Genomic DNA, 22,627 nt, shown 5'->3' with positions numbered 1-22,627 from the left:
TGCAACAATTCAGTTTTTTTTTAGGGAGGTGGGGGTTGATGTCATCACACACACCATTTTATCTGTAAAAGGCCAGTAGGATGGATTTTTTTTAACGCATATTCTCTGTCGATAACAACAGTGCAAAAACTAGATGGAAACTTGCCTAATTAGTGTCTCATGTGGCCAGAGAAACCAGCTGTTGTTTTTCTTGACACACTCACAAAGCCACTTCAAGATATGGAGCATCAGTATCTGATGGAGACCAGACTTAATCACAGACCATGATTAGGAAATCAAAGACATACCATAGACTGGACTAATACCTTAAATAATCAGCACTTGACATCACCACGTGACTCTTGAGGAGGGCATGTGCACTGCCATGTCATCACAAACAATGTAATCTACTAGTTCCTCATAGACTTTTTTGTTTCTCCGATGACAAATAGCACAAATATGACATCATCCCTTGATCCAAGACACTCCATCTAATGACACAGTCTCATGCACATGTTCTCAGTATTTACAGCTCAAACTATTGGGCTTGGTTTTACACCATCTGCACGCTATAGTAGTAAATAAAGATTTAAATGGTAAATGGTGACAATAAACTAAAGCAAACACAAAGTAAGTGTAATTTTAAGCCAAAAGGCCTTGCAGTGGTTCTAAGCTTAAATCCAGAGTAAAAAAAAAACAAACAAACAAAAAATGGTTAGCCTAAGATTTGTTTCCTGTGTACCAGAAATTTTCATAAATCAAAGCAAAGAGACATGGCCACAGTTTTGGTTAAGTGTTGTCACGGTACCAAAATTTCAGTATTCGGTACCGATACCAGTGAAAATCCACGGTTCTCGGTACCAATTTCGGTACCAAAGCAAAACACAATATGCTAATAAAAAATAAAAAAAACACTTTTTATCACTAAAAACCAATGCCATTCTTTATACTTATTTAAAATTGTGATTAAAGTTTTTTTTACAAGTAATACAATTATACAAAAAACAGTAAACAAGTTTCACCCAAATTTTATTTGTCTTTTAATTAATAAAATTTAAACACATTCTATTTTTTGGTAAATAAAGGATTTGCTATTAAAATTAAAACATGGAAGAAATATTGTGTTTATTTCTTTAAAAAGTTTTATTAATTTTTTCAACAGTAGTAGCAGTATCACATACATTCTACTAAATAATAGTAATATTTCTAGCACAATGCCTTCTTGTAAAAATGAACTTATTTTGACGGGTTGCCGTGAATACCTTTAAACTGACACTGGTTTTACTCAAATGAAACGGTAAAATGCTTGTGAAGTGACTCAGAACAGTTCTGGTGATGTTGTTTATGTATTTATGTCCTCATTGAGATGGCAGATGCTGAAATCACTGCAAATGTCACGCGCTTCAGTCTATGCAACCCTCTACTGACACCTCTGCAATTGAATCGCCATTGACCATTAAATATTTTAGTTTACTCGCCAGACTGATATATAATTAGAACTTTAGTAATTAGAAGTAAACTTGAGAACCATGTTTAAATGCATATTAGTCAATTTAACTGAACATTTTAACTGGAATGGTGGTGGTGCTTTTTTGTCATTCAGTGATTCTGTAAAAAAAAAAAAGGAGGTGAGAAAAACTAACAAGAATACTGATAAGATAATATTGATACGAATTCAAATAAGAAGAACTATAAAAACACACTAAAGATTACTAAGGATTAATTACCTGGTGGATTCATGAATATTAATCAGGTTTTGTGCATTTGCTCGAACTGATTTGCTGAAATCAAAACGAACGATAATAGGTAAGGGCCAGCCAATGAGATTGCCATTTGCGCATTAACTCCACACACTAACGTTATCGGAAAACCCAGCTATTCTTAAAAGCTGAAGATTTCCATAGATATGCCACTATTTTGACAGGAAAATACAACCAAGAATAGTTTAAATGTAGTGCGTCAATTCTCTCTCTCGGTCTCTGCGTGTGTGTGAGAGAAAGCGACAGCGATCTGTGCACCTTCACACTAGAGGTACATTAAACACAGGTGCGCTGTGCATCCATTGAGATGAACTGAATCACACAGATCGCCTGACTGAGAGTGAAACTTTAAAGCGCTCAGTCAGAGAGTGTTCAGCGAGTGAACATATATCTGAGCTAAACTTATACTTAGACTCCAACTCACACAATGGCGTGTAAAATATGAGAATTTATTAGCCATTGGCTAATATTAGAAATCATTTAGTCGCCAGAAGGAAGATTTAGTAGCATATGTGAGTGGTGTACTCGCAATTTAGAGGGTCGCTATGTAGTAAACAAACCCGCACGTCTCTGCCATTCATTCATTCACAAAGAGACACGCAGAACATGCAGGATTCAGATTTCAACCAACTTTTGCGGCTTAACATTTAAAAATACTGGTCCATATGGAGATTTGATTTGATTAATTTATGCTAACTTTGACAAATTCTTTGACTGTCCATATTAAAATGTAAGTTTCATTTCCATGACTGGATTTTGAGATTCCGTCCGCGTCTTCTGCTTCGCGGTAATCATAGCGCTGTATGCATCAAGAACCGGGTTTGAACGGGACCTCGGTACCACCGGTACTAAAAGAAACCTGGTACCGTCACATTTTCATTTTTTTAGTACCGACTTGGTACCGAAGTACCGGGTCTTTTGACACAACTATTTTGGTTAGTTGAATTTTAGTTTAAGCATTTACCATCTATCAAACATAACTTTCAGTCGTCCCAGGGCAGGCAAATAAACAGATAATAAATTAATGGGGTTTCACATTTAGAAATTAAGAGGCTGGATAGTTCAAATTTGATCGGTAGAAAACTCAATACCAAAGAGGCTGTGTTTCTGGGCTCTCTTAAAGTTAACATGCTATTAGCCAAGTTCAGCTTGTCCTGAAAATGGCCCTGATTTCCCCACATATCAACTTTCAGAAGGTCCCATGCCAGAAATACAAAACCTGGCAAGGAGTTCAAGCTGCTATCTGCTAAAATAAAATCAACCAAGTCTGAAATATTCTCCATAAATGCTTGCCATTTTATTATTTTCTGAGAAAAAAAAAAAACTGCAAAACCCTGAAGGTGCTGCCTTATCCAGTGCTGAATTATATTAAGAAAGATTAATTGCATCTCTTTAGATGGGTATCTGTCATCATCTTTGCTGTTTGAATGTTAGACTACGAGAGTCAGATTTCCAGCAGTGCTGGGCCTCAGAAATATGAATATAACATTTTCCCTGCTACATTCAGAGTTGAAGTAGAATAACCTTACCACAGCCTACAGATCCAAGGTAGCTCATTTGGCGGATGCAATTTTAGGTTGCTGTAATGAGACTCAAACCAAAAGGATCAATGCTAAACTAAATGACATGAAAAATGCATAAATGCATAAATTTAAATGACGAACATCTATAAAATGATGTGTGAATTGATTAAAGGCTGGAAACTTAGGCACATCCATTTATGTTAAGGCTACAGAACCTGAATCATTAAGCAGAATGGGAATAATATGCAAAAGGAATCATTCTGCATCAGTGAATCAATGCTTCCCTTCACCCCCGTAACTGATGTAGCATAATTAAATCTCAGATTGTAACACAGAAGAATGAACGGATGACCCATAGCTGCATTCTGCACCATTCAACCATTATGACCACAGTGCTTGATATATAATCAAGTCCTGAGATTTGGAGATGACTGGTAAACAATCATGGAGTCCTGTTTCAACCGCCCATTGGTCACCTGATTTGGGTCAGTACTATGCAGCAGGATAAGGTCAGAAATCTGTCCACTCATTCCATATCACATTTACCTAAAATTACCACTCCCACCCACCTCTGTCCTAAAAAGGGAATGTGTTTTCTGAGTGGCTGACTCTGGGCCACCGCTTTTGTCTTTACCTTGTCTGTATGGCTGAGCGGTGTCAATGATGTGACTGTACCATTATGCTGGAAACAAAGGAAGGATGTGTGTGTGTATATGTGTGTCCAGTACATAACCCTCACAGAGTATCTAGGGCACCATTGACAAGTCACCTTCTAAAGAAAGTTTCAGTCATGGCTTTCAAACCCAGCTTATAGAAAATATAAACAAGTGCCGTATGTATAGTATATTCACAAACAGAACACAATACTCACACACAGAAAACACACACACACACTCACACACTCATCAAGCCTGCATTTATTTGATCAAAAATACAGAAAAAAATGTAATATTGTGATATATTATTACAATTTAAAATAATTGTTTTTAAACTTATTATACTTTAAATTATCATTTATTTCTGTGATGCAAAGCTGAAGTTTTAGGATCAGTAGGAGAAGTAGCAAATAGCCAATAGCTGGCCTCGTTTCATGTCACGTGCTTCCCGAACAGCGTCTCTGTGGTCTCTGCAGCATTCAGCAAAATGACAGATGCAGGCGGCAATGGAGTAAGCTCGAGAAAGAAAAAGAAAAAACTAATCGAACAAAGTCATCCAAAGTGTGGGAGCACTTTACTTTGAGCCTTCAAAAAAAGAAGAGTAACCTGTAAACTCTGCACTACTGAACTGTTTAACTGTTTAACTAAGACTTTCATTTGTGCAGATTCTCCAGTACAATGTTGTTTGCAAATGTTTAGTCGTAAAAGCTGATAACATTGCTTTTTAACAGTTAACATTTAAAGCTTTACAAACATGTTCTGTGATCAGTTTGTCGTTTACCAGTTCATAATTCAGTCTTGCAGCCTAATTATGACTGAATGAGAGAGGTAAATGTTTAAATATATTTGAAAGTATTCACTTCTCTTTTTCACACAGCAGGTTTTTTGTGTGCGTCCAATTTTTTTTTTCTGGACAACCTTCTGATGGATTTTACTTTAAAATGTGAGTTCCATTCAGGTTTCATGCCATTGGCACTTTATTTGAAGGATTGTTTACAATTTCACAGCATAAGCTATAAAGCTGTTTCCCAGGTATAATAAGGTATGTTTACAGGAAAAAAATAATAAAATGCAATGTACTGCAATCTTATTCTGTTTTATGCTTATTCATCGTGAAAATATGTTCTGAAAGATTCCTTAAGCTTTGTTCGGGATGTTAAACTACTTTAGAAGCCCTAAGGACTGCCATGGTGAAAATATTATTTGAAATCTCCTTGCGAAATTTGCTAGAGTACGTATGGGTCAGTGTTTTGATTGCAGAAGAGTTCGACATAGGATTACTAACACATAATAAAACACAACTCCAGGTATATTTTTGATGAGGATGAGACAATGCAAAATGGTTAAAATCTCTAAAAAGTATATGTTGAATGATAAAGACCCTTTATTAATAATTTACTTGGGGAAAGAAATGGACAAAACTAAATTATAAGTACATAAACCGATTAATTGATTAATCGTAAAAATAATCGACAGATTAATCGATTATCAAAATAATCATTAGTTGCAGCCCTCATATATATATATATATATATATAAGATTTGATGCTATAGGGCACTATTGTTTGAGGTCAGTAATATTAATTTATTTCAATGCTTTTATTCAGCAATTATGCAATAAACTGAACAAAAGTACAAAAATGTTACAAAATGCTTCTATTTCAAATAAATGTATTTTTTTTTTATTTCTATTTATCAAGGAATCCTGAAAAAAGCATTATGATTTTTTACAAAATAACAAAATATAATAATTATAATAATAGCACATCCGTTTAACATTTCTAATAAGAAATGCAACAAATCAGCATATTGGAATGATTTCTGAAGGATCAAGTGAAACTGAAGATTGGAGAAATGGCCACTAAAAATTCAACTTTGCTGTCACAAAAATAAATTACAGTTTAAAATATATTCAAATAATATTAAAAAAAAGTTATTTTTGCTTTCTTTTTGACCAAAATAAATTAAGCCTTGGTGAGCATTAAAGACTTCTTCAGGGTTCCCACACCTTGGTTAACTAGAAAAATTTAAGAACCTTTCCAGGTCCAGCAACCTCAAATTCAAGGACTTAATGTGGGGACACATTTCAATTGTGAGCAAGGTGTCATTGTGTTACTTTGTAAGACATTGTTACAGTTTTCATGTGTCAAACAACTAAAAAGCTTTTTTTTTTGTTTGGATTTATTTGGCCATATGACCGAGATCTGATATTCTATTTATTGTATTTCAGTTTTGCATAAAATTGAAGAATATTCGGTACATCGTAAACAGTATTCTAAAATGATCTGATGTTAACTTTTCTGATGTTGGATTTTATTGAAAAGAGCTTAGGCTCATGTAACCAGAAGTTTTAAGATGTATGAGTATGAACATTGAGGTACCATCATAGTAGTTTTGTGCACGTGTCAACGTCATGACAACGTAAAACACAAAGTACCTCATAAAGGAAACACTAAACGCAATGCATAAATTTGAGTTACTATCCAGGGAACTACACTAACCTTTTCCACTGGTGGCACTTGTACGACTAACTTTTTCAGTTACTGGCGCAAAACATAATTTGGTCGCACAAATTTTTTATAGTAAGCCGCTCTGAAAATAATGAAACTATTGCATACAGATGTGCTTTTATTTTACTTGCTGTCTTTTAAACCACAAGTCTTCTTGTTTTATTTCTTACAGTACACACAGTGCATTGCTCTGTCTTGGTACCTTAACCCAGGGCCGTAGCTGGGGTTAGAGGGGCCCTGGTGCAGGTTGTACAGTGGGCCCTGTTTGAAATGGTTTAATATTTACTGTATGTTCATTCTATTTATTTATTTATGCTATTTACACAATGTTTCCTTTTCTTTTTAAGTTTGTAGGTGTCCAGAAACTAATTTAAAATAGCACTGCATAGTCTTCACTGTAAAGTAAAATACACAGTCAAACCAAACCTTCAACATTTCTCACATTAATCACAGTTTATTTGTTATAGTTTAGAAATTGGTAATAAAATATGACAAGAACTCAAGAGTTAAACTGTGTCAGAACAAATTCCTCTTGATAATGTCGGATCACTTTGATATGTAAAAATATGTAATGGATTACAATCAACCAAAACTTCAGACAGTTGTTAGTATGACAATATTTACACAACTATCAATACTTTGTTGAACAATTACCAAGCAATGCTTAATTTTGTTCAGTCTCTGGTGTGAAAAGAGTGCATTAGCAATTAAAGAAATGAACACTTCAGCAAAACATGGTCAGGTGCCTAATTTAATATATATATATATATATATTTTTATCAATTTCACTGGTTGTCTACAGTATGAAGAATATTTGGGTATAATTTCACAGTTCGCTGTATTTTGCTATACTCACTTACATAAATGAACTAGTGTCCTGCACCCACCAGTAAAACAATATAATAGTTTGACTGTGGATAAATTCTTGTTAAAACTACAAAGTGATTCAATCAAGAGCAGTGAGTGATTTACTTTCATTTTCTTGGATTAACATTAAAGACACTGACAGCAGAGCTTGTAAATTAGGCGCGGTCACTTTAAGAGACAGTGCATCCATTATAATGATACACATCCGATTTCTTTCCAACTCTTTACTTTCACTTAAGACATAACCACAGACCTTTTCGAACACACTTTCCAAGACAGGTATTTTGACATATTTAGTATGTATTTGTCGGTACAAAAGCAAGAAGACTTTGAGACGCGTCTCTGCGTGCGCCCTGAACACCAGAACACCGCAGTGCTGAATTAAGCTCTTTCGCATATTTTTTTAAACTGTATTTGTTCGTTCAGGTGCAGGAGGACGCAAGCGTCCTGAAGAAGAGCACGGTTCAGTGTTGCTGTCCGTGAGACGCGGCTCTCTCGTGCGCACCGAACACAGTGCGCGAGTAGCTACTCAGTTCAGCTTTCCTGCATCGCGGGGCTGAAGCCAACTTGGTGTGTTGAATGCTCAGAGCACGTTATAAAACGTATTTTTAAAATATACAGTTCTGTTTTAATAAATGCTCATAGTAAATCATAGCATTTTGCCTAAAACATAAAGGTAGGAACAAAAATAATCAGTAATACATTTGCCACCTCATAAAAATTAAGGTGGCAATGTCATTTCAAAAGGTCGCATATGCGAAAGAACAATGGTTCCCGGGATTTTTGAGAACTGGAGCTTGTAGCCTAGAATTTTTCTTTCTAAATTATGTGAAAATCATCTTGTTTACTCACTCACAGAAAACAATATATTGATTTAAATTTTCTAAGACACTTTTTGCTGGTAAAAGTCATATGCGAGTAGGTGTTAACTATCATGAATATCATTGTGACTTACACCTGAGAAGACAAAGGCCTGCATAATGAGCTGCATAATGAGCCTTTAAGTCAGCTTGTGTCACTGAGAGGGAGGAGTTACAAGAAAGAATGTGAGAATAAAATAAATCTATATAATTTTATGTTTGTAGTTTATTTAGAATATATTTAATTATCCCACAACATAACATCGCTTTGTTTTCATATGGATTACTTTATCACAGAATATTTGTTTTCGGCAGCACTTGTTTAGTTTAAAAGTAGACATGTCAGGCTATCTCTCTCATGTCTCTTCGTTGAGTATTCACGGAGTTACAGTTCATTTTAATGATGTGTTTGTAAATAAAGATCAGCGCAGACAAAGGCTGCAGACAGCACACCTTGTTTGTTATCTTTATTTTATGTTTTATATTTTAAGTGCACAAAGTTTTGTTGTTATTATGTCTGTATCCAAAAAAAAGTAGACCCATTACAGATTCGATTGATGTATTGCTCTTATCTGTACGATTAAAACTGAAAGTGTAATTTAAGTTCTTTTCGGGGTTATCAGGAGAAAATGACTCATAACCGACACTCGTATCCACTTTAATCGACTCCAGAGGGTAAATGACAATTCAAATTTTTGGGTGAACTAACCCTTTAAGACAGATAATGTGTCGTTTAGACAGTTAAGCTTCGTTAAAGCTAGAGCGAGTATATTTAGCATTGGGTAGTTAATTTACAGCAAACACGTAAGCCTGTCATACTATTAAGGACTACAAATACTTATCCAATGGAAAATTATACTGCACTGTGAAAATAGAGTTAAAATATTTACATAGCTTAAAAGCTTTTCCAGCAGTACAGAATGTGTTTTCATGTCCTAACCACATCTGACTGCATATGGATACAAGCATAAAATCCTAATTTCCTCTTCTGGCCTCATGTTATACAGAAAATATTGTTTGTAATGTGTATCTGCCATTTGTGGGGGTCTATTTTGGTCAGAGAAGTGATGGAGAGAGAGCAGGTGGGGACACTGGACAGCTGTTGAGCAGAAAAACACTATGGCTGTGACTAAAACCTAAGGTCAATGACTTCATAAGCAGGTTTTTTTTTTTTTTTTTTTTTAATGAAAGCACCTCCTAATAAAACAGGCTTTCAAAGCACATCATGTCTAATGATAGCTTTAAAATATATATTGTGTGGTCACAAATTGAGATTTTTTTTCCTCATTTTTGTAATTTGTACCCACATTGTAATAATACTTCCCTTGTTTTAATTAAATTTAAACGAGGAAACATTAGAACAACCACTTAATAAAACAAGGGAATGAATGACTACAAGTCAAGGAAATTCATTCTTAATTCATTTCTATGATTTAACTAAAAATAAATAAAATTAAAATTAATTAATATAAATGAATTAAATAATAAATTAGTAAAAAGAAGGGAAAAAATCTTAATTCGTGGCCATGATAATATATAGTTTTTGTTCACATTTCAGGTGTAGGGCTCCATACAAATGTCATTAGTTGACAAAAACAAAAATAAATCTACTCTTTTAGCCACCAAACAGCCAAACTGAGCAAGCAATATCATGAGCAGTGCAGGACCAATCTCAAACCAGATGAAGATATATATAATAGGTAGAATGTTATGCAAAACTCTTTATACCTCTGTATACATTATTTAGCTTTCAAACTTATCCTATAGTATGCCATGGACACTGCTCAGTCTCTCTGAAGTCTTAGTCACTGATACTGACCCAAGTTACATACAGTAAAAAAAAAAAAACATGCAGAATTTTACCATTCATAAACTCTCCAAAACTTTAAATAACAGAACAAATATCATAATGAAAAAAGGAAAGAAAAAAAAGACCAAATGTGTCCAAATAACTTACTGTAGCAGTAATGCTTGTATCAGATCCTCACTGGGGAAAGTGGACTACGGTCACTGCGTTTAGATCATGAAAGGGTTAAATAGAGTAATACTCAGGACAGACGTATTCACTGCTCTTCAGAAAAGATGTATCAGCTCTGGGAAAGGTCAGAGAGCGAACAAGCAACAGGAAGAGGGGAGGACAGCAGAGGGCCATGTGGTACTGGCACACACACACACACAAGCACACCTTCACTGTCAATCACACCCCCTCTACAGGAGTACTGTTTGGCAGCTAAAGATTCATGTGAAAACAGACATCAGAGGTTTTCAAATATAGCACGGTGCTTTCCCACCACAGCCATGCCATCGCAGGCCTCACAGAACGGGCAGGGAGTAGATTAGAGGAAACGTGATCCTGTGCCATGAAAGCACAAGGACAAAGTGAAGTATGACACACTGATGTGATGTGTTAGTGAGCAAAAGCATGAATGCAGATCACAGTAATAGAAGAATGGAATGAAACATAGCAGGGATTCTAGGTTTTATAAGGAGACTAGTCTAGATGCATCAGTTGTCACTGGTCACTCTCTCAAATGTGTCTTCTGTTTTTGTGATCGGCAATATTTTTGAATGTGTTTGATGTGCCTCTTATGCTTACCATATCAGTATGAATTTGATTACAAATATAATTTAAAAATATCCGCTTTCATTTTTATAGAATTTTAAATGAAATATATGTCTGTGTTGTTGGGCAAAGCTGAATTTTCAGCAGCCATTACTAAACATTTGGTAATGTTTATTTGGCGGCCCATCACAACATCAAAACTGACCTCCACAAATAGATTTTCCAAAAGGCTTTGAAAAAAACACAAGTACTGCATGTGTCAAAGTCTATACTTGGTGCGGGTGTTTTTATATCACTGCATTTCTGAAAGAAACCAACTGTCTCCAGAAAATTATGGATGCCATTTTCATTTCATCTTGCCTGTAATGCCTGAGCAGCGTTTGTGAGTGCAAGCTCAGCGCTTATTTGATTACATCCGTTACTGGAGAAACCGGCTATCTCTCCTGCTCTACAAGCACCTCCTGCTGGCAGATAATTAATTTGCATATATGCCGCCACAAACAGAGAACAAGTCTGTGGAAAACACTGCGAAGGTGAGGCACAATTAATTTTTCTTTATTGAATAACTTACAATGTAGTTTGAAAACTTTCTGTGAGATATAATTCCACAAACAGCGTGAATGAATCACCACACGCTCTCTCTCTCTCAAAATGCACAAATGGCTACAAATCATCACATTGCGTCAGCACCATAAGCGAGCTGCAAACTGCAAAGTTGACACAGGAATTGTCACTTGAACAATTAAGGCAGTGTTGCATCTTCACTAAAGTTTATAATATGCATTTCTTTTTAAGTCTTGCCAGTTTTTAAAGCATTCAGCACTCATGCGCTCTCCTAGAGATGATGAACTCATGCACAAAGCGCACACACATAAGGCCGCCTCGCATACATCTCACAAAATCAGACTTGTGCTGTGTTTTAAGCTATTGTGCACCAATTGCCCCACTGTAAAAACAAAAATGCACTGCATGATCAAACTTTAGGGTAAGATAATTATATATTTAAAAAAAATTCCTAAAAGATACCCCTCTTCCTCTCAAAAAAAAAAAGAAATAATAATAATAATAATAATAATAATTCACCACCACCACAAGAGTCACCTAAAGGAAAAGATCTTCAAAAAGATCGGTATCAGTGATCGACCATTGGCTCCAAAAATCCCTGATTGGAGCACCGTTAGAAGGTGAAAGTAAAAAAAAGCATTCATTAGAATTTTTTTTTTCAGGCTTATAATTGGCTGTTTTCTCCTAATTTCAAAGTGGCGACCTAAATTACTAGAATGGAACTTACTGCTGCAATAAATACAAATAAAAAAACTTAAAAATCAGCTGTCTCTTAGATCAAAGCAATTTGTGTAAAACATTGTGAAAGGAAGATATCCAATTAGTTTCCTCTCTAAACAAAACCAATGTGCTGCATACACTAAACCAAGAGAGGGATCTTTGGAGATAACGTGATGACACAGTGCAGGACAGAGTCTAGGTGTCAGCGTGAGATAAAACAGATCATGGCTGTTTGAGATTACTGCATTCTGTAAGAGTGAGGGGTAGAGAGGAACAGCAATTGAGTGTTTGAGACAAATAACAGAAAAAAAAAAGTCAGGATCCTCACCTGTGCTGAGCTCCTGAAAGAATCCAGAGCTCCATCTAGTGCCCCTTCTCAAACCCTCAAATACACATTTACAAATTTTATTTTTATTTCTCTATCATGTTCATAATGCACTTATGCAATCAAATCAAGTAAACAATTGGTCCTTAACCTTTGAGAAAAGTTAACTTTCAACAGGCTGGGCATTTATCCAGCATTTTACAACTAACTTAGATTTTTTTTTGTGCGCAGAATTATAGGAGACACCCTCAATAGGATAAATAATTTAAAATTAATTTATATTACTTTTTTTTTTTTAGATAAAAGTATGAAGTATGTCCTCATTTAGATAGTAGACCTATGTGTTTATCTTTGATGTCACTGGTGTAGATGTCATTAAACAGTATTTAAACTGATGATGACTTTATTCAACTAGGTAAGTTCTTCACATTCATTCGAGTTTTTGTCCAAATACTTCGACCGTGACATGCTGCAGGACATTTTTTCAGTCAACTGTTTTCCATTTTGTGGAGTTGCACTAAATGACCCCACCCACTGCGAAATCTCATTGGACCAAAATGCCATGCCTCTATATAAAATAATTAAATATTATTAGATTGCATTTTGTCACTATCCATTAAGACATTTTCATGTTCAGTCCAATAACTGCAGTGCTGTATCCAACTAGTAAATAAAGAAATAACCAGAAATATTAAAATGAGCAAAAACAATTTCCCTGACGTAAACAATAACACTCAGTCACTGCATAACACACACAACTGTGCACACAAACTGGTTTTAAAAATGTAGCTGCACAGAAACCATTGTCAGCCATGTGAAATTAACAGGTTATTCTGCTTCAGATTCTTAGCTCAAAACAAGACACTTTTAAACAACACAAAATATTAAGATGACAATGTATTTTTACAGCATCTTCGGTGACCTGAATACAATTTCTCTGTTACTGAGAAAAAAACTGAAACACAAAATTCTGCAAAGGTTGGCAGAGAATGCATATTTATAGGACACAGGGAACCATTATGAGTATGACAACAATTTCCTAAACTCCTTTGCACAAATACTCACTTTATCACAGAAAAAAGAGATGAAAAAATATGCATGCCTCATGGGCAATCCTAATGAGGCTTTTTTTTAATATATTTCTTGATCCTCATTGACATGCTTAACAAAAACAGCCCAAGATAAAGATTTCTGGATGAGCCTTATCTGCATAACATCTTCATGTCAAGTATAAAAAAGCAAAAATATGACAAAGAGAAAAACACTAAGCACTTTACCTCTCAACATGCTCTCTCCCTTTAGCATTTCTTTATTTGCACATGGACGTCAGAGTGAAATCTAGGAGCCTTAACAACAAACAAAGAGATGCTACATCCTGCAAAGACTGGGAAGAAGTCACTGTAGAGAGAGGCATGCCAAATGGGATGGTCTGGGAAGGACAGTACAGCCCAGTAAACTGAGAAACATGTGACACACACGCACCCAAACCACTATGTGTTTTCACAACAAAGTTGTTTTGCTACCACAGAGTGTTTTTGTTAGAGGTTAATGCTTTATGACTGGTAAGATGCAAGAGACTAAATAAGTACCGTAATTCCTCAAATAAAAACCGGTAGTCAAATAAACACCAGGCCTCTTATAGTGGCCGGGGGCATGGTTAACACGGACAAATAAAGGCCAGTCTTAAAGGCTGGGGGAAAAATTGTGCAGCAGAGCGAGATAACGAACGTACACGCACACTGCCGGAGCGTTTCTCGTTCTCGAGTCAAGAAGCGGTTGCATCGGTTTTCGGATCACCAATTCACTGAACCGAGAACCGTTTCTGTCGGACGCGTCTGATTCGAGAACCGAGGAGCTGATGATACTGCAGCATGAAGCAGACCTACACAGAGCGCGTCTGAACTGAACTTATTCTTTTGGTGATTGATTCTGAACTGATTCTGTGCTAATGTTATGATCTCTGTCCACTGGAACGCTTTAGCTTTTAATTTAAAATGGGTTATTTAAAACAATTACTTATCAAACAGATGAGATTAGAAATAAAGGCCTGCCTCTAATAAAAGCCTGCTTCAAATAAAAGCCTGTTACCTTCTGCAGTTCAGGTAAATAAAAGCCCAGGCTTTTATTTGAGGAATTATGGTAATAGGTTTTTTAGGGCAGCAAGAAGAAAATCAAGCATAGTACCCACATACCGATATTGGACCTAGCCAAATCTACAATGGCCGTCCCAAAACCAAGGACACAAAAGGATAACGAAAAGCTTGCCAACTCATCAAGAACTCAAATTAATGGAGATAACGGTTCATTAGAGTGCTGCAATGTTGATAGAGGCATAAATCATGATGAAAAACTTTTAATGAGGGTAACAAGTGGGGCACGGTAGGAAAACATTTTGTATAACTAACATGGACCAATGCCAGATGGTCCATCTGGCCAGACACACAATCAATGTAACCTCTTAATAAGGCATCGGCATCTTCCCTGTGTCATCAACAAACTGAAAACTCAGTTTATACCAAAGACAAAGTTTACCAGTAAACAAACATACAGGGCTGTCCTTAGGAGGTTGCAACTGGTGCGGCTGCACCAGGCCCCGTGCTTGAGGGAGCCCCGCGGTGAAAGGACCAAGGCGAGAATTTAGATTTCAGCAGAACTAAAGAATTCTGACAATGCTGATTTTTCAAATCTTTACTATAATATAACAAATACTGATAAGTATTAACATAAATTAGTACATAAATTTTGATAATAAATAAATGGAGATGTTGAAGCGCCTTGTAGGTATTTTATGAGTGAATCTGTTAAAATAGCATATTGAAGAGACCAGACATGAGCTATTCCTACAACTATGTGTAACCAGTGCTAAGAGTGGGTCTCGAACCCAGGTCTCCAGTGTGGGTGACTAAAGTCACTTGTGCACCTTTTGGGATCATTACGTATGCCTACAGTGACAAGTACTTATTACAACAGAGAAATATAAGCAATATGAAATGCCTAAAATAGTCTAACAGACAACAACGGCAACAAAATAAAGGCTACATTTTGTAATTTATTTGTAGACGTTAGCCAGCTAGTTAGTCTAATTAGTATAACCATACCTTTCATTTCAATTTTGTACATACAATGGAAAATGACATACTTGACCAACTGAATGCTAGATTATAGACATTAAGACACTTTTTGAAAAAAAAAAACAAAGCTATCTATAATGTAACTGAAATTAAACCAACATTACAGAAGCTTAAATTGTAAAAAAAAAAAATTAAATAAAGTAAAATTAAATAAGCAGTTAAGTCAAGCAAAAACGTTCGATGGTGTTAAGTGTTGCCTGTTTTGTTCTCAAAAGGCTATTTCAATATACTAAATAAACATCACAGCTAATACACAGTCGTTAACTTGAGATTTTTACCTCCATATTGATATTCTGCTCCTCTTCTTTGCGTCGCTTCCAGTCTTGTGCCCCTGATAATTTTCTTTTTTCACTCATTTTTTAGAAATTATACTTTAAGAGCACATAAATGGCAAAACTATTTTAACTGCATGCGCCATTGCATAATTAAAGCATTACGATGATGTAGATCATACCTGTCATATATATGTCGTATATATGTCATGATGACACAGAAAGTGTTTAAATTAGTCCAACATGATGTTGTCAAATTAAATTTTTTGTTAATGTCAATTTTATTCGAACATTAGGGCACAAGAAGGCGCAATAACGACCCCCAAAAAAAAAACCTTTCCTGCTGTGCCCCCCGGTCATTTTGCACCTTAAGTCACCTATGCCATGGGCCGGCCCTGTGTGTAAATTCAAATAAGTTGTCAGAGGAAGCATCTTTTCAGCTTCAGGTAATATTTGACAGGTGAGAGAGGTGGCAGATTTCCCGCAAGTGGGGATGGATTCAGCGACGACAGCATTTGATAGCAGCAGAGAATACTGCTTATTTTTGCAAGATTTAGATTATTAATTGACTTGCAGTTTATTTTTTATTTGTTTTCCATTCAAATTTGGATGGGTGATTAATAACACATTTTTCAGTGGTGTGACAAACTCAGAACACACATTTAACAATGCTTTACACAAACTTTAAATATTTAAGTTCCTGATATCCAGATCTGATTTTTTTATAATACATACATACAGTTACATAATAACTAGACAATAATAAAAATGTTAGTTGAATGCAAAATAGCAAGAAGCATCAGCATTTATCAGCTGACCCATATTATTTAAATTTATATATATATATATATATATATATATATATATATATATATATATATATATATATATATATATATATATATATATATTAGTGCTGTCAACGTTAACGCGTTAACGCATGCGATTAATTTGTGTCTGGTTTAACGTGTGAAAATATTTAACGCAATTAACGCAGCATCCGTATTTTCTGCCATCCGTTGGCTAGCTTTACATTATATGATCACGCTCTTATTCATTTAAATGCTTTTAAACATTTCAAGCACGGCAAGACAAAAGAGAATGCGCTGTCTGTGAATGCTCTTATGTGACACATACACACGTACACACACACACACAAACACACACACAATGCATAGACAGGGCGCCAGAATCCAGTTCTCTTAAGCGCTTGAACTAACAATAAACATCCCAAAGTGCCAGTTTTGTCGATTATCCTCAAAAGAGCAATCTTAAATGATTTATATAAAGTCTAAAATGAACAAAAAGAGTTGTGAGAGAATGAGGCGAGATCCATAGACAGTATATAAACGGTGAGATCCGCGTGTCTGTCTGCTCTTAAAGGGACAGCAGCCAATAAAGCTTCCCGTCAGTAAAGTTAAAGAACAAAGGGAACAGAGAAAATGACTCGCTGCTCTTGACTAAATAACTTTTGTAGCTTTAATAAGGATTAACTATTTAATTTATAGTTTATGCAGTGCAGACTGCATATAACTTTGATAACTTTATTAAATTTCTGTACATTTCCTAACTGTTAAGACAGGAAGGGCAGGAGTAAACATGACATTTATTATGGGTTTATGTTAGCATTGTTTTAAGTTTACTTAAATTAAAAACTGTTATATTTTTGAAGCCTAATAATAAATGTAAAAAAAAAAATAAAAAAATCAGTAGCTGTATTAATATCAGTAATACTGGCCTTCATTCATAAAAAGATGCCATTTAAACAAGTATTTAAAATATACTGTCTTTGTTGTTTCTACATTAATTTGATTAACTGTGAAATTATTACAATAAAAAATATATTAAAAACGTACAAAAACATTTCTTTTTTATTGCGATTAATTGCGATTAATCACAGAAAAAATGTGTGATTAATCTAGTTAAAGTTTTTAATCGATTGACAGCACTAATATATATATATATATATATATAAGATTATTTGTAATGGGTCACACTAAACGTAGGCTTGAAAATGTATGAAATATTAGGCAAAAACAAAAGTAGTCTTATATCCACTTGTATGATAAATTATTATTGCCCTTATAATGGAATACATGTCAAGATACATGTCAGAATCGGCGAACAACATTTGCAACACATCCTCACGGTACAACTTCGTATTAGCCATTTGGCGATTTTCTCTCATAAATCTCACCATTTACACCCACGCTACGAAATGAACTGCTTCCGCATCAATGACACGACAGCTCACTTGCTCTGCTATTTTCTCTAACACTTTGAATAGGAACGTGACGTAATGTAGGTCTAGAATCGAAGTACTACATGTCTGTCATCTAGTGGTAGGGAATACAAATGAGATATTACACCATATAAGGAACTACAGTCTATTTTATTAAGAACAACGTCTTGACGCAATCTTGCGTCTTTGGCGCTTAGAGGGTTAACAACCTATTCTTCTACTAGCTTAAGACAGGTTAAATACAGCTTGACATTATTGTAGACAGTAGGGGAGGAATCAAACATAGCTGAATGTCATTAGGTATCAGTGTAAATGCTTTTCAAAAGACATTTGTACCCACCCGTCCTTTTTCCATGTCTCTACTCAGGCAATTATTCTATATCCACAACTCCATCCTTTAAATAAAACATGGACACTTATCTCTCCATTACTGCATTATGTCTAAAAGATATATTGTGCAAAGATAATGCCTAATCTTTTGATAAGCAATAATGGAAGAAAAACAATGGTCTCATAAACTGTAACAAAACGTGTCCATTCCCTATACACTTCTGAGCCAATCCAGTGTCAATATATTGAAGTCAACATGATAAATTTGACCAAATTATAATATTTGTTCTGGCTAGTATTTAAAGGACAACTAGAAGAATACTCAGAGTGGGCTCCAAAAGTCTGAGACCGTACTGTACACATTTAAAGGGGTCAAGAACTGCCTTTTTAACTATTATTAATTTTGTACTGTTCTCTGAGGTCCACTTATAATGTTATCAAGATTTTAACATAAAAATAATACATATTTTAGCAGTTATTGAATATTTTTCTGTCCTGGTTTGACCCCTTTCATCAGAAGGCTTGAATTGTGCCTTGTTTGTAAACAAATCTGCTGTTAAATTAAGTGAACAAACGACCAACCTTTTACTGACACTTTCTAAATGCTGGGCTCAAGAGGAAGGCAATGCAATGACTCTTTTCCCACAACTTGGCTCTGAACAGCGTCTTATCTTTAGAGCATCTTTATCGTTTGGTTTCTGTGTAGACCTGCATTCGTCTTTCTCGTTATTTACACTGTGTGTGTGTGAATCAGTGGCCGGAGCTAAACAGGCAGTTGTGTAGAAGCATGCGTTGATCTTCTTCTGCGGAGACGGGGTTTACCCACTCTATTATGTCAGAGCGGCACATTGCACAAGCTGTTGTTTTGCCAAACTGGCTTCAATATAAGCTGTTTTTAGACTAATGAGGAAGTTTTGAGTTCGGAAACTTGCAGGATATTTTTTATAGTATGATGAACTCTTATATGATCTTTAAAGATCAAGGGAATTTTGATTTCTCAGTTCATGAACCCTTAAAATGTAATGAATATTGTAATGAATAAGAGAATACAATAGAAGCATTTCCTCAAGTAGTTTCAGACCTTCAGATGACAAAGTAAACTAAATAGATCTATTGGATACAGATATTAGGCTTGCCGCGATAGACGGTGTTGACGGTGATACTGGTTTAAAGCTGCGACACCGGTTACACATCACTTTCCCACTGTGACATCATCCCCACCGTCCCCACCGTCGTTTAGATTTTAGAAAATTTGTTTTTTCTTAAAATATTTATTTGAAGTAAAAATAAAAATTATAAATAATTTTGTTTAAAAGAGAGCATAAACTATAATTAAAAACTGAATGCAGCAACAATGCTTCGTGCCAAGAGAGTCACGTCACAGATCAGCATAACGGCGTCATCTCTTCTCCCTGTGCTGTGACTCAAAGACGACACATTGGCCACATCATATTTATTTTAAGGGGGTTGCACACCGGACGAGAAGCGCAGCGCCACGTCTTTAAAATTCGAACTCATTGTTTTCTACGAGTGTATGCACAGAGGCGGCGACATTCAGCGTCTGTCCGCGGCACCCAGCTACGACTCAAGCCGCTTTCCACTGCACACGGAATTCGGAATCCGATTGTCGCATTTCTCCCTCTAGTGGCAGTCACGCAGAACTTTCAAATTGGTCGTGCAGTGACCGTTACCTCGGGCATATTCACCTTGGTAAAATAAATCATTTTAATAAATATAATTAATGTATGAATGCATCGTCACAAATCAAAATAAAAAAAAATTTAAACAGTGGGTATTATGGGGCTAATCAACGTTAATAAAGATTTTATAATTATAAAATAATTATTTCTGCCATAACTATTCTAAAGCACAATTTCACAGAAATGGTGTATAAAGAATAATGTTAAAATGAACAACATATAGGTAATTTTAACCTAATTTTAAGTCGCAGTGCCTCTCATCCGGTGTGTGACCGCCTTTAGACGAGAAATACCAGAAGCAAGGGGGCATGCGCAAGACAATATTCCTGGACCCACCCTACCGGGATGACTATGACTTTACTGTTTAAGAGACCAAGAAGTGGTCATCCTCAGTAGGTGGGAGAAGAGGTAGAACAAAATGAAGCTAACGAAACGAAACGAGCCACAGACAACCCTGATAAATATTTTTTTTAAACATTTTTTTGGTGAACAAATTGCTAGTATACAAACTTTAATATGGAACTATGCAAACTTTATCCGTGAACACCTAGATACACAACTTTACCCTTTTCTGCATTTAGTGTCAAGTAGCAAGATTTTCTTACCCAAGGAATCAAGGAACTGGTTATTTCAAAAGTAATGGTGTATTTATTTACTGCATAAAAAAATCCATTTTATTTTTACTCATCAGTGATCGAGTTAGTGGCTTAACACAAGTTTAGCACAGATGTTTTCACAGCATATTTTATCCTATGACTGCTTTAAACTATAACACTTAGTAGCAGGAAAAAAAATGAATTAGCTCATATATAATGGGTTCAGAAAGAGCCTCTTGAACAAAGCATGAATACAGTGAACTTCTTGAATGTCTTTTTCAGTGCACAATTGCTATTGATATCAATGGATACACAGCATTATCTAAAGCAGCATAAATTATAGTGTAGGTGCCCAACTCACTGTAACTTTAATGAGAATGTTGTACCTGTCATTTTGTCTCACACACACACACACACACACACAGAGAAAACAAGTGATTCTTACATGCCATGTAGAACTGACTCCCTACGTGTGGTAGGAATTCACTACATGTGGTAGGTATAGTGTTTTTTTTGTGTGTTTTTTTACTGTCAAAATGATGGAATTGGTTTTGAATCAATTACTTCAGCCTTACACGTCTTTAAGACAAAGCAATAGCAATATCAACTGGTTCCTTTGGCAGTGAGCGGAAATTGTGCAAACAACTATATTAATTTGCAAGTGATATTTTAGCTGAAATTGCCATCGGTGACAATATAAATGTATGCGCTATGAGCATATAATGTCTTTGCATGTAATGTGCCAAAATATGCACAGGGAAAGCAAAGAGTAGCATACCAACTTGTTCAAACAATTATCATCTGTCAAGTACCAACACTGATGGCACACCTGCTGAGAAAAAAAGCAGTCTCCAGATGTGCCAGCATGAGAGAGAGAGAGAGAGAGAGAGAGAGAGAGAGAGAGAGAGAGAGAGAGAAAGAAAATAGAGACACAGAGGATCATCCTTCCATGTCAGTCACCCGAGTAAAAGTGCAGAAATGCATTTTAAAACTTCTTGGATTCAATACTGGGCAGAGAAATATGGATTTCAACACTGGAAAAAAATTATTTGGAGAAGGAAACTGAGAAAACATGGCAATTTTAAGAAGTAGGGCTGTGACGGTCACCTTGACAACTGCCACTGGTGATAGTGCACGTAACATCACGCACTCTATAACAAGCATAATACGAAGTTTTGTATACAAGTGTAATAAAACTAATAATTTTATTTAGATTATAAGTCTATGGTAATTCACAAATTACCTCAAACACCGAAAACAGCATTTCCTTTAGATTAGCAGGCTCATTGAGCGCAGGAAAATATAGCTTATGCATTCAGCAAATAAATTTGTGTTGGGCAATGGACCTTGTTGGGAAACCAAATACTACATTGCTGATCTGGAGCCATCTCCAGTCATGTCACCCATCTGCATTTGTACAAGTTCCCGTGATCACAAATGCCTGGCTGGTCTGGTTTGGTGAGGCTTTCTCCAAACTGGCCAAATACTAACGAGACAGCAATAAATGAAAGATATTAACAAGAAATGTGGCGACTATTCTTATTTCAAAGTGAGCACATGCAGATGAGGAGTTAATGTGCTTGTTGGCGGCAGAGAAGTGAACTGTGTCTCCACCGCATCGCAACAGGTTCAGTCTAGAGTCTCCACAGGACATTTGAACTTTGTGTCAATATCCTACCTTATAAATAGGACGTGGCAGTTTTCGGTCAGGGATTTGTCATGTTGTGTTGTGCCGCTCCGCATCCAGTGTAGTATCACTGATTATAAGGAGTATTTGCTTGCATTCTTATTTAGGCTACTTTCTTGTTTAACTGAATAATTTCTTTGATATTTATTTTAGTGTTTTGAAGGCTGCGTATTCACTGACAGAAGTGCTAAAATAAAAACGATGATGAGTTGATGAGTTGAATCAGGTGTGTTAGATGAGTGAGGGTGCTTTCACACTAGCACTTTTGGTGCGCACCCGGTTTCAATTGATGTCAGAGTTCGATTCGGTTGGATGATGTGAACGCGGTCTTCCAAATTCGGG

At 35.7% G+C, this 22,627-nt stretch overlaps 1 protein-coding gene across 2 annotated transcripts in view; it reads right to left on the bottom strand.

The window, feature by feature from the left end:
- svila (supervillin a) overlaps window positions 1-22,627 on the bottom strand; it is a 93,422-nt gene that overhangs the window by 60,998 nt on the left and 9,797 nt on the right. The window contains exon 1 of one of the 2 annotated variants that reach the window (XM_059530911.1): window positions 10,113-10,244. The exons of the other annotated variant lie outside the window; for it this stretch is intronic. The gene's annotated coding sequence lies outside the window, so the exon portion shown is untranslated. Of the gene's footprint in view, window positions 1-10,112; window positions 10,245-22,627 lie in introns of those variants that run through there. 2 annotated transcript variants of the gene reach the window in all.

This window comes from Carassius carassius, chromosome 39 (genome assembly GCF_963082965.1).
Source record: "Carassius carassius chromosome 39, fCarCar2.1, whole genome shotgun sequence".
NCBI lineage: Eukaryota > Metazoa > Chordata > Actinopteri > Cypriniformes > Cyprinidae > Carassius > Carassius carassius.
This window is presented reverse-complemented; position numbering and strand designations above follow the sequence as displayed.